This window comes from Lissotriton vulgaris, unplaced genomic scaffold (genome assembly GCF_964263255.1).
Source record: "Lissotriton vulgaris unplaced genomic scaffold, aLisVul1.2 SCAFFOLD_328, whole genome shotgun sequence".
NCBI lineage: Eukaryota > Metazoa > Chordata > Amphibia > Caudata > Salamandridae > Lissotriton > Lissotriton vulgaris.
The window spans coordinates 374,191-386,387 of record NW_028243607.1 but is presented as its reverse complement, the minus strand read 5'-3'; the positions used below and the strand labels follow the sequence as shown (position 1 = coordinate 386,387).

The following is a 12,197-nucleotide window of genomic DNA, read 5'->3' as shown; positions in this document are numbered from 1 at the left end:
TTCGGCTTCTAGTGGAAGCACAGAGACAGGGTGGCAGTGGCCACATGCTCAAGCCTTGTCGGCGCTGCTCAGCAGTGCGACAGGCGACCACTCCTATGCTGGTGGTAAGGCTAAAAGCAAGCAAAGGGTGCACATTGATACTGATACCACATCTACGGGCACGGACACAGACACTGATACTTCTGAAGAGCAGCCTCCTCCACTGAAACGGGCGAAAACATCCACCCCTTCGGTAACAGAGCTTCCAAATACCCCATTCACATTTGATCCGACTGACATCATGCATCCCCGGTCTTCCGACTGGTCTCCCACTCCAGAGGTCTCAGTCTATCTCCACGACAACCTCCGGAAGAGTTGTTTTAGGTCGGAATGTCCCCAACCGGACGTCCCCGATAAGGTAGCGGAGACGCCGGAAATTGATGTGAGCCTCCTCACTTTCTTGAAAATATTCTCCACAGATCCGAAAAGAGGCATAGACTGCGCTTGGCGCAGATGCCAAGACAAGTTGTTGGACCTTGGTCGGGCCCTTGGCTAAAATTCTGGAAATGGTCCTTGTGGCCAAAGACAACTCTGCTCCTGTGGACCCTGACATCCTCACGGGCTGGACCCAAAGGGCGATATGTTTACTGGTAAATGCCAACTGCGCCATTTCGGCTGAAAGGCGCAAATCCCTTCTGATGCGAATGGATACTAATCTCACTGATCTGGAGGACGCTGAACCCGGACCCTTGGCCGACGGACACCTCTTTGGAGAGAGGTTCGTATAGGACGTGTCCAAATACGTCGGAACCTTTACGTCCCTCGACAAAGCGCAAACAGGAATCAAAAGAGTGTTCAAGCAGGGTGTTTTTAACAGGGCCGGACGAGGCAGGGGCCGCTCATCAGGCCACAATTTCAATCAAAGCTCCCAAAGAGGCGATTTTGGACGCGGCAGAGGGGACTGGGATTCCACACGCGGAGGCACTTTCTATCCCTCTCGAGGACGATTCCAGGGCAGTGGCAATAGAGCAGGCTTTAAAGCCCAGCAGTCCTCAGGTGAGTGCAGCGGACCAATCTCATTTACCTTTGAGGAGGTCGCCACAGCACTTTCTTCACTTTCTTCAAAATTGGCAGAAGCTAACTCAGGATCCGTGGGTGTTGCAGACAATCACTTACAGTTCTATTCTCATCCGTTTCAGCTAGGGCTCCCCGCACAACTCCATTTTTCCCTACAAGAGTGCAGTTTTATAGACAAAGAAATCGCAGACTTGCTGCAAAAACACACGATAGTCCCATGCAACGAGGGTCATCACAGTTTTTGCGGCAACATATTTCTGGTGCAGAAAAAGGGAGGTGAAAACAGGATCGTCCTGAATCTGAGGGACTTCAATCAGTTTCTCACCTACAACCATTTCAAGATGAAAGGGATCCATCTTCTAGCAGACTTGTTGCAGGAAGGAGATTGGCTACTCGGGTTAGATCTCAAAGACGCCTATCCCTCCATTCCTATTTTTCCTCCTCACCGGCGTTTCCTTCAATTCCGGTGGAATGGTCAGTGGTACGAATATTGGCCCTTCCTTTCGGATTCTCATCAGCTCCATGGTGTTTCCCCAAGGTGATGAAGCCGGTGGTAGCACACCTGTGCGACTAATCATTTATCTGGACGACATTTGACTTATGGCTCAGAGTCCAATATCCCTTCTACAACAACTACAGCTCATGACTGCGCTTCTGCAGAGCTTGGGATTTGTAATCAATCTTCCCAAATCTGTCATTTCCCCGATATAGACAACAGACTTCATCAGCTTCACGATAAACTCGCTGACAGCACAGTTGTGTCTTCCCAAGGCGAAGTTGAAGGATCTCAAGAAGGAGATCCTAGCATTACTGAGCAAGCAGATGGTCTCGCTCAGTGTCATAGCTAGGTTGGTGGGAATATTGGCCTCCTCGATCCAGGCCATTTTCCCAGGTCCTCTTCATTACAGGGCCTTACAACGCCTAAAGATCCAACACATCCAGAAGGGTTTGTCCTACACGGATGTCATTCCGTTAACTCAGGAAGTAAGGACCGAACTTCAATGGTGGCTGGGCCACGTGGATGCAGGGTGATATTCGGCTCACAACCAGAGGTAGTTATTGAATCCGACGCCAGCCGCTGAGGCTGGGGAGCTCGCTGCAGAGACATCTCCACAGGCGGAAGATGGTCTCCGCAAGAGTTATCCTTGCACATCAATTGTCTGGAACTTCTTGCGGGTTCATTCGCAATTCGGACACTTATGCCCCCATTAGGATGGCGGGCGGGCACCCTTGCGGAAAACGGGACCGCCCGCCTCAAGGGCGGGGGTCCCGATGTGTGTATTAGGATGCACCCGCCACAGTGGCGGGTGCATCCCCCATTTTTACCATTGTGGCGGGCGCAATGATAAAAATGCATGTGTGCATTTGCATAAACAAAGCGGCAGGCACCGCGCCATGCCTGCCGCTTTGTTCATGCAAATGCTGGGGGGTACCACAGGTACCCACGTGTGCACCCCGCCCACCTCTCCTTCACTCTGGGGGCCCGCAGGGGGCCCCCAGAGTGAAGACCGCATGCCTTTCCGTGGCGGCATCACCGCCACGGAAAGGCATCCGATTTGGCCCATCATAATATGGCTGGCGGTGTCGATTAGACACCACCACCACCATATTAATCCTTTTCTGCTACGGCCGCAAGGCGACCGGGGCGGAAAAGCGGCGGACAGTCTTTCCGTCCGCCGCTGTCCCCCCGCCATTCTAATATGGCGGGGGGAATTCAGGAGAGGATGTCGGGCGGATTGCCCCCGCCAGGCCGGCAGTGGCCACCGCCAGCCTGGCAGGGGCAATCCGCCCGACATCCTAATGGGCCCCTATCCCCGAAGCAGACCTCTTGTTGCATCCTCCGCATGGACAATGTGTCGGCGGTGAGGTATATCAACAAATTCCAGGCATCTCCGGGATTACAGCAACTGGAAGTTGCTACCCAAAGTCTTTCAGTGGATACAGAGCATTTGGGGTCGATTTCAGATAGACCTGTTCGCCTCCAGACTCACGTGTCAAATTCCTGGGTTCTTCAGCTGGAGGAAGGACCCAATGGCAATGGCGACCGATGCATTCCTTAAGGATTGGTCGGGCGCACTGCAGTACGCTTTTCCCCCATTCCTTTTGATTCCCAGGGTGATAACACAGGCAGAGATAGTGCTGGTGACACCATGGTGGACGTCTCAACCATGGTTCCCAATGTTGTTACAGTGGAGTTGCGACCTTCCCCGGATGCTCCCCGAGTCGACATCGCTACTCCTGGGCCCTCCCAAGGAACGTCATCCTATGATTCTCGAGGGACGCCTCACGCTGATGGCATGGAGGCTTTCAGGCAACAGTGGCAAATGCCAGGAGTTTCAGACAAAGCTTCTGAATACATCAAACTGGCTTGTGCACCTTCCACTCTGAATCGTTACTCCTCGGCCTGGAAAAACTGGGTGGATTGGTGCGTGGAACGGCATTTGGATCCCGTGGGGGCTGCGTTACCCCAAGTGTTAATTTTCTCTTGGATAAAGCTTCGGAGGGCCTTGCTTATCGCTTGGTCAATAACTTTAGATCAGCCATTTCCGCGGGTCATGAGCTTGTAGACTGGAAACCGGTGGGTATGCATCCGGTGGTATGCAAGCTCCTTAAAAGGTATTAGAGTCTCCAAAAATACCTGCAGAAGAGGCTGGCCTTTTATTTGCCTGCCAGGTCGCTCAGGTCTGAAGCCCTGTTTCTTGCGACGGTTCCTCGTGTGAAGAGAGCCCGCATCGGAGGCCGCTCTTTTAAACTACTGGCGCCTCAGTTATGGAATAAACTGCCTGTGTCCCTGCGCAGCATTCCTAATTTGTTGGCCTTTCGGAAAGGGCTTAAAACTTGGCTCTTTTCCTCTTAGTTTCGGTCCCTATTAGGTTTCTTTTATCTCTGTTTCTTATTTTATTTTCCCTGTTGTGTTATGAGATTAGTGTGCAATCCAAAGCGTCGGGACACTCTTCCGAGTAGCCGCACGCTATACAAAACCCCTGCATAACATAACATAACAACCCACCTAAGCCCAAGTATACGGGTCTGTGGGATGTTTCCTTGGTCATTTCATTGTTCAATCATTGGCCATCTAACAATCTCCTTTCCAGGAAACAATTATCAGCCAAGTTAGCTTTGTTGCTACTTTCACGACACATTGATTACAATGCTTTTCCGGATAATGAGAAATTATGTGTGGTACCATGTTTAAAAGTGTATGAGGAATGTACTAGATCATTGAGACCTCAGGGTTGTTCTCAACTGTTAATTGCTTTACAGAAACCGTTTAAGCCAGTGGCGGCAGCCACCATTGCCACATGGCTTAGATATATCATGCAAGAAGCTGGTATTGACCTCCAAAGATTTGGAGTGCACTCTGTCAGGGGCGCTATGGCCTCCAAGTCCTATATGTTGGGTTCTAACATTCAGGATATCATGCTTTGTGCAGATTGGTCTTCAGAGTCAACATTCAAAATGTTTTATTATAAGCCGGTGGGAGATATTACATCTGTGGTCTTTGGAGAGCGTTAAACTAGCATAATCTGAAGCCTCCGGTCCTGTAATAGAATCAAAAATTTGCTAGCATTCGTGCCAAGAATTTTCGATTCCATTAAGGACACAGAGGCGAGGATTATCCCACCTGGCTTTACTAAATTGTACTAAAGCTTACCCGCCCATTTATGATGTTATGACATGGCTTGTTATACAGTGGTTACAGGTTTTTCATTTCCCTTTGTTTCAGGATCGGATAAGAAGTCCGATTAGAAGATGGATGCTCGCAGGAGTTTATGTTTGAAGGCTTCCTGGTTATTCTTCAACGTTGGAGGATGTTATGGACCTGTTCTGGTTAATTCTTGGACTTTTGTTCCCTGCAAAGAAAGAGGATTATGGGACTGAGCAGACAGCTCTGATGGGCTGTCGAGGCGTAGCTTATGAGAAAGCATCATGGGCAATGTAGTTAATTTAAACTAATTGTATGTTGTTATTGGCTGCTGTGATTTTGCAGTAAAGAATAGAGAAGCATAATCCTCGCCTCTGTGTCCTTAATAGAATAAAACAATTTTGGTGCGAATGCTAGCAAATTTTTGATTCCGTATCACTGGACCTGATGACGTCACAGCATGCGTGCACACGCACGTTCGCGTCAGTCTGGTACAGAAAAGAGCTATACCACTAACCTTCTCAATGTGAGCCGGTATTGAAAGTAATATAGCTTTATTCAGTGTGAAGCAACTATAGCAATCTAGCTTGATATTGAAACCGGCCTTTATAAATGATGCACGAGTGCTCACCCAAAGTCTATCGTGCACTATACACTTTCATAATGGTAAAGTGAGGGCTCGATTTCAATGATACAGTATGTTTTTGTGCAGATTTATAAATTACAAAGAATCCAATCGAAAGAATGGATTCACAGTAAAACTGCAGTTATGCTCAACTGGTCAGACCTCCTGCGTCAATCTAATACGGAACCAGGCTGTACCACTAGCCTTTTCAATGTGAAGCCAGTCTTGGAAATACTATAACTCTATTTAGTAGAAAGCTTAATATAAAACCAGACAATATAAATGATGTACAATGCTCCCCGCAATCTGTTCCGCACTATACTTTATTTATGATAATATTATGGGCACAATTGTAATGGCACAGTCTATTATTGTGCAGATTCTTGTGCTACACAGAATGTCCGAATGTCGATAAAAAGGGAAGGGAACTGCACAGTTGTGCTCAACTGAACAGACTGAGTGTGACTAGTGCAAAAATTAGGTATAGGAAAGTTTGCTAGGTAGCTGGCATACTATATGTCTAAGGTATTGCTTATCATAAAAATACCAGCTGGTGGTGTTACAAAACTACTCAGTGTAGTCAGGCTCGCTAGTAACACAAAAGACAACTTCCATGTAGGAGTGGGATCTATACATATATGTATGTCCCAAATCATGCCATGATGGTGTCAATACAAACTCGGATACACAGGGGCATTAACGCTTTAAAACTGAACCCCAGGGAATGTTGTCATTCAGGCCATGTTTGTGTGTAGAGAGCCGGTACACCCACCGTTGTTCTTTTTCAAATAGTATTCTCTGTGTATTGTCTCATGCTTTTATTTGTTCAACCACTGTCCAGCGTAAATCATTGACAGTATGATTGGCCTGCAGGAAATGATCTGTCATCCTGGTTGTGCTTTTCTTGCATCGGATATTGCTCCGATGCGCTCACAAACGCTGCTTGACATTGCGTGTGGTCATTCCTAAGTACCTTAATCCGCACGGACACGTGATGAGGTAGATCACATTTTGGAATTACAATTTGTATGTGATTTTTGTACTCATGTCTTACCCTGTTCAAGGTTTAAGCTTTTAGTGGGTGTGGTGAGATGACAAACACTGCATGTGCCACATGGAAAATGTCCTGAGACCTTCGGTAGGCCCCAGGCATTAGGTACAGAGGGGTTATCTTCAATGGCTGTTGTCTTTTGGCGGGTATGTACCAAGGCATCTCTAAGGCTTCGAGCCCTTTTATAGGAAAATAAGGGCTTTTCCCATTTCAAATTGTTGGCGATCAGTACCTTCCAATGTTTGTTTACAGATTTAGTAATCGCATTGCTGGCGACACTGTATGTTGTGACACAGGTCAAGGGGACTCCTTCAGTCTGCTTTGGATTATCTGTAAGGAGAACCTCTCTGGGTTGATTTCTGGCCCCTTTACAACTTTTCTTAAGGATGTGAGCTGGGTATCCGCGGTTGTGTAATTTCTCGGATAATTCTGCTGACTGGGTTCGGTAATCCGTCACCTTACTACAATTCCGTCGTAGCCATAAATATTGTCCATAGGGAAGGTTCTCTCGTAAAGGCCTAGGATGGAAGCTTGAAAATTCCAGTAGATTATTCTTGGCTGTAGGTTTATGGTAGGTCTTAGTGAGTAGCTGGCCTTCAGTTTTTGAAATGACCACATCTACAAAGACTATTTCGTGGCGGTCAAAAGCATGTGTGAACTTAAGATTAGGGTCACATTTGTTGATCCATTGAAGGAATTCTTGTAAGATTCGTTCTGGTCCTTGCCAAATTACCAAGAGACCGTCTATGTACCTTTTCCAAAAGGGAATATCGGACAAGAAAAGGTTATTCACCATCGGGATGTGTTTTCGTTCAAAATCATGTACGTGGAGGCCTGCTAGGCTCGGGCGAAGGTGCTGCCCATTGAAGTTCCTGTTGTCTGCAGGAACAGGTCTTCTTTGTACTTAAAAAAGTTCTGTTTTAGGGCCAAGGTGGCACACTCAATTATGAACTTTCTTGGGGTCTTGTAGTCCCATGTGGCTTTATCCAGAGCCTCACCAAGTAAGTACCTTGATGGTATCATCCTGTGGGATACTTGTGTACGGGCTCTTGATGTCTAATGACACCAGTATCATAGAGTCTTCATCCACTGTTAGATTTTGTAAAAATGCTAGGAGACTCTTGGTGTCCTTAAGGTAAGTATAAGTTTGTTGTATCAAGGGTTTAAGAAAAAAATGACAAAAAGCGATAGTGGCTGCAAGAGTGAACCAATCCCCGAGACGATAGGACGTCCCGGAGGAGGAATTCTATTTTTGTGAATTTTTGGCAAGGTGTAAAAGTATGGGATAATCCCATCACCTGTCGTCAAGAATTCTGCTTCATGTTCAGAGATAAGGCCATTTGATACTGCACCATCAACCAAGTCAGAAATTTTAGCCCTGAGCGGTGAGGACGGATTTGCATTGAGACAGGTATTGTTCTTGTGGCCATCAAGGAGGCGTCTACATTCGGTGTCATAATCCGCCACATCCTGTATGACTAGACCCCCACCATTATCAGCTGGTTTTATCACAATTGTAGTGTTGGATTGTAAAAATTGTAGGGCGTTGAACTCAGCTGCACTCAGGTTCTTAAATGTCCCTATCTCTTCAAATTTCTCAATATCATGAAATACTGACTGTTCAAAGGTAATGTATTTCCACAGGTACTGTGTGTGGTGGTGGATTGAAAGTTGATTTTACTCTTAAGCCTGTTTCCCCTACAGGGCTGGGGTCGACAGATGGTGCTTGCTTCTCAAAATAGGCTCTAAGTCGGAGCTTCCTAAAAAACTCCGGTAGCTCACAGTGTAACCGGAATTTGTCCAGTCGGGCCGTAGGTACATACCAGAGTCCTCTTTCGAGCACCTTCACTTCGAGGATGCTAAGGGCCAGTCCAGATAGATTAGTAATTAAACTCTCTGGTTGCTGGTCCCAGCTTGTTGGTCCCGGGACTTGCTGCGGGTGTTGTTTCCTACTGTATCCTCCTGTTCCTAATGGACTTGGTTGTTCTCTCTTCTCTTGCCTCTTCCCCTTCGGTCCCTCTCTAAACAAGCATTGGCATAGCCAATAGGTCTCGCCTTTGGGACCTCATAAGTGTTAAGCCATGCTACACTGGATGTTGTTGCACCAAGGATATTGTGCTGGATAACTAAACACTTATAAGGTCCCAAAGGCGAGACCTATTGGCTATGCCAATGCTTGTTTTATAGGCAAAGGCAGAAGACATTTTTGTTATCTCTTAGAGATTTACCGAGCAAAAGTTCCCGCCTCGCTGCTTTATGTTTTGGAGCGGATTGAGGTAGCCAAGCGGGGCTTCCTAAATACAATGGAAGGGTGAGTGCTGAGAAATATTTCCTCAGCTAACTACGCAATTTCAGTGGCTTCTTTGAGGCTGGAAATGGACTTAAGAAGTGTTGATTTTCAAGGATTCATTCCAAGAAAGGGGTCAATTTGACTTGTTCCAGCATACAGACCCAAATGCAATACCAAAAAGTGGTATGCCGTTCCTACTGTATGGTACAGGTGAGTGTATATGAAGAGAGCACTGGTGTGCTCACTCGGGCAGGAGAAAGATATCCTCCTTTCGGAAAGAGACCCTCACACACCCGATCAGCTATATGTCTTGCTTTATCATTGGGTCTGCTCCTCGTCGGTCCGGCGCTCCAATACCCGATCGGCACCCATGATGGGGCCTTTTAGCGGAGATCTTTTTTCCTGGCCGTTGGGTGCAGTGCGAGTGAGAGCCCTAATGAGTGTAGATGTGAACATTGTGGGGCTAAAACAGGAATTAGAGATCCACTCAGAACTATTTTAATGAATGTGGCCCCTACCCTGATTAAAAACAACAATGTGCGCACTCTAAGGATACAGGGTATTGCGCTTAGAAATCAGACCTAATTTCTCCTGCCCGAGTGAGCACACACTGGGCTCTCTTCATATACACTTCATATACAGTCACCTGTACCATACAGTAGGAACGGCATACCACTTTGTATTGTATGTCCAAGGATTGGCGGGGTGGTCCGCTTGGTGGTCTGCCTAACAAGGAGTGAAGAAGACATACTGAAGAAGGAAAGAAATTCTAGTAGGCAAAAAAGAAAAATCATTAGTCTACAGAATTTCTCCTATGCTGTTAATCAGATGCAATTAGTTCCCAATCTAGTATTCACATTACCTGTGTCACAATTTAAGGTTAATCTAAAAAAGTCCACGTGGGCGCTAAGCTTTTGCCTGGGTAGGGAGCATGCTTCAAGAAAAGGGGATTCCAAAACATTGAAGGTACCATCTAAGTAAAAAGAACACAACCTTATGTAAACTGGAATGTATCTCGTGGAGTGAGACGGTTTTGGATTTTGCTGAGGTTAGGTGTGCTTCCTCTAAATCCCCTTATGGCCAAATGGTAGGGAACTTCTGCTGCATGTGATTTACGTCAAAATGGGATTCAAGATTTGAACCACATTCTCTTTGTCCGGTGCTTTTACAATTGAGACTGGGTGAGACCTATATGTTTACACTATCTATACGATCTGCCTCAGAAGCACTGCAGTCACTTTATGATCCTCCTAATGAAATTGTCTGTTATGACCTGCAGAAATAAAGAGAGTAAAACAACTCTGCTATAGTGTTGTATGTTACAATATAAACTAGAAAAATGTCGACCAGTGCAAATGTCGACTCCACAATATGGACTACCACTTTATCATCAGCTTTCACCACGCATGTCGCCAAAATTACAAAAATGAAAACTCCACAACTTCATCTAATCTGAGTAAGTAAATGATGGGGGCCGTTCAGCACCGCCTTAAACGGACTGCGAATGGAGATTTGGAAGGGAAGACATATGTTGAGGGTAAAGAACAGTAAGTCATTGCCCTCTAAAAGATCATTAAAAAGTTTGTCTTTGCTGTTTTAGTGAGATAGTCCTGATACAGCTAATGGTCTTCTTTAAGGGTCATGGGTGCTGTTCTTTATACCGATATATGGAGAGATAGTCACCATTAGGGACTATTCAGGTTATTACAGACGCACCACACTATATGTTGGGTGTGACTTGGCACATCTGTGGTGTGTTCACATCCTGTTGTTTCCTTGGCAACTCTGGTGTTACATTCTTGGAAGTGTGATAGATGGAGCCACGAGCTGTTGTCTGGCCAACCGCATTCAGAGAACACTATTGAACATATTGGTAGCACCACACATTTTTATCAGATTTTCCCAGAATGCCACTTTAAAGAGACATCTGTCTAGTTGTACATCCTGGGGTTATAATGTACTTTTTTTTTTTAAGTTTGAGCAGGTGAAGATAATCTTGCTGACATTTGTGGTTAAACCCTTAGCAGATACTTGAACACCATCAGCCTTTTTTTAAATGCGTTTCGTTCCAGGGTGCAGGTTGGAGGGTCAAGCTCACCCCAGCAGAGTAGTGTCCAGAGAAGGAAGTTTACCCGGAGGCAGGCAGAGCTGCTGAAGGGATGTGACATGTGTGCTATTGTGTACAAACTGCGCAGCGACCAAAGGGTTTAGAGAGCCAGAGGGAGATGACAGAGACTTGCAGGCAGGAGGGTAAGATAACAATATTTCAGATAGGACAGAGATTTTATTTTTGTAACATTATACAAATTCTGTCTGCAGTCAAGGATTTGAGAAAACTGCTTTTAAAATAAATTTTTAACAAGTCAAACATCTGTACATGGAGGCAAGCTGTGATAAGCTGGATGGAAGGTTCCTCAATCATTTTGTCCTGCTGGGGCGTAAAATATTTTGCGGAATTAACAGGGCCGGACTGGGAAATGAAAGCAGCCCTGGCAAATTTTGGCAGACCAGCCCCCGTCCGGCGCGCAGCGAGCGAGCGAGCCCGACCGCCACTAGGGGGGTTTGGGGGAAATTTTTGGAAAACTACAGACCAAAATGGTGAATTTTACAGTACATTTTTCATTACATATTCAAATTGTATCAACTTTCAAAGCACAGTAAATAGCAGATGTTGACCTTAAAGAACATCAGGTTACCCACCCAGTCATATGTACCCATAGGACATTCTTTCAGAGAGCACCAAAAATAGACACAAGTAGTGAATCAGAGAGAACAAAGTGAGACCAGCCCCCACACGGTAGGTAGCGAGCAAGCGCAGTGAGCAACCACTGCTAGGGGGAGTTTGGGGAGAGGAGCTTCTCCCCCCAAGAAAATTTGGGAGACAGAAAGCAAAGTTAGCAATAACCGCAAGGATTATAATGCACTTAAGAGTATATGGTATGGCGAGATCATAGAACAGCTATAAGGACATGGTTCCGCAAGCAGCAGAGGGCGTCAGCTCATGCTAGGGCACCCTCTCACACAAAACCAAGCACTCTGCCTCCAGGATTGTTAAGGTCTGCCATAGGAGTGACTTACAGGTTACTATGTGTCTATATATAAGTTAGATATAGGTATTCTATATCTAAGCAAAGGGTGATTACACCACCTTGCCCCAGCTGAGTGATCAGCCAGTTGTGTCAATTTAGGAATGCCAGCCAGGGGTGGCATAATACATGCTGCAGCCCCTGGTAGGCCTTGGGTGCACCTATACTCTGGGTACTTAGGGTACACTGTACAGGGACTCACAAGGGTGACCCAATATCCAATGTGGCATGTACCTAAAGTACATGCTATCAATTTAGAGAGAGCACAGCTGGGCTGTGGGTCTGATTAGCAGGCCCACAGCCACACTAAAGTCGAAAACCAGTGGAGCAAAAAGTGGGGGTTACCATAGGAAGCAGAACCTACTCTCTTAAAATAGAGATAGAGATAGAGAGAGGGGAGAAAGGGAGGAGAGAAAGAGGGAGAGAGAGGGGTGAGAAATACA

General features: G+C 46.2%; 1 protein-coding gene across 1 annotated transcript in view; it reads right to left on the bottom strand.

The window, feature by feature from the left end:
• Positions 1 to 12,197, bottom strand: part of LOC147668283 (E3 ubiquitin-protein ligase TRIM39-like) — a 325,919-nt gene that overhangs the window by 260,866 nt on the left and 52,856 nt on the right. The gene's annotated exons all lie outside the window — the stretch shown is intronic.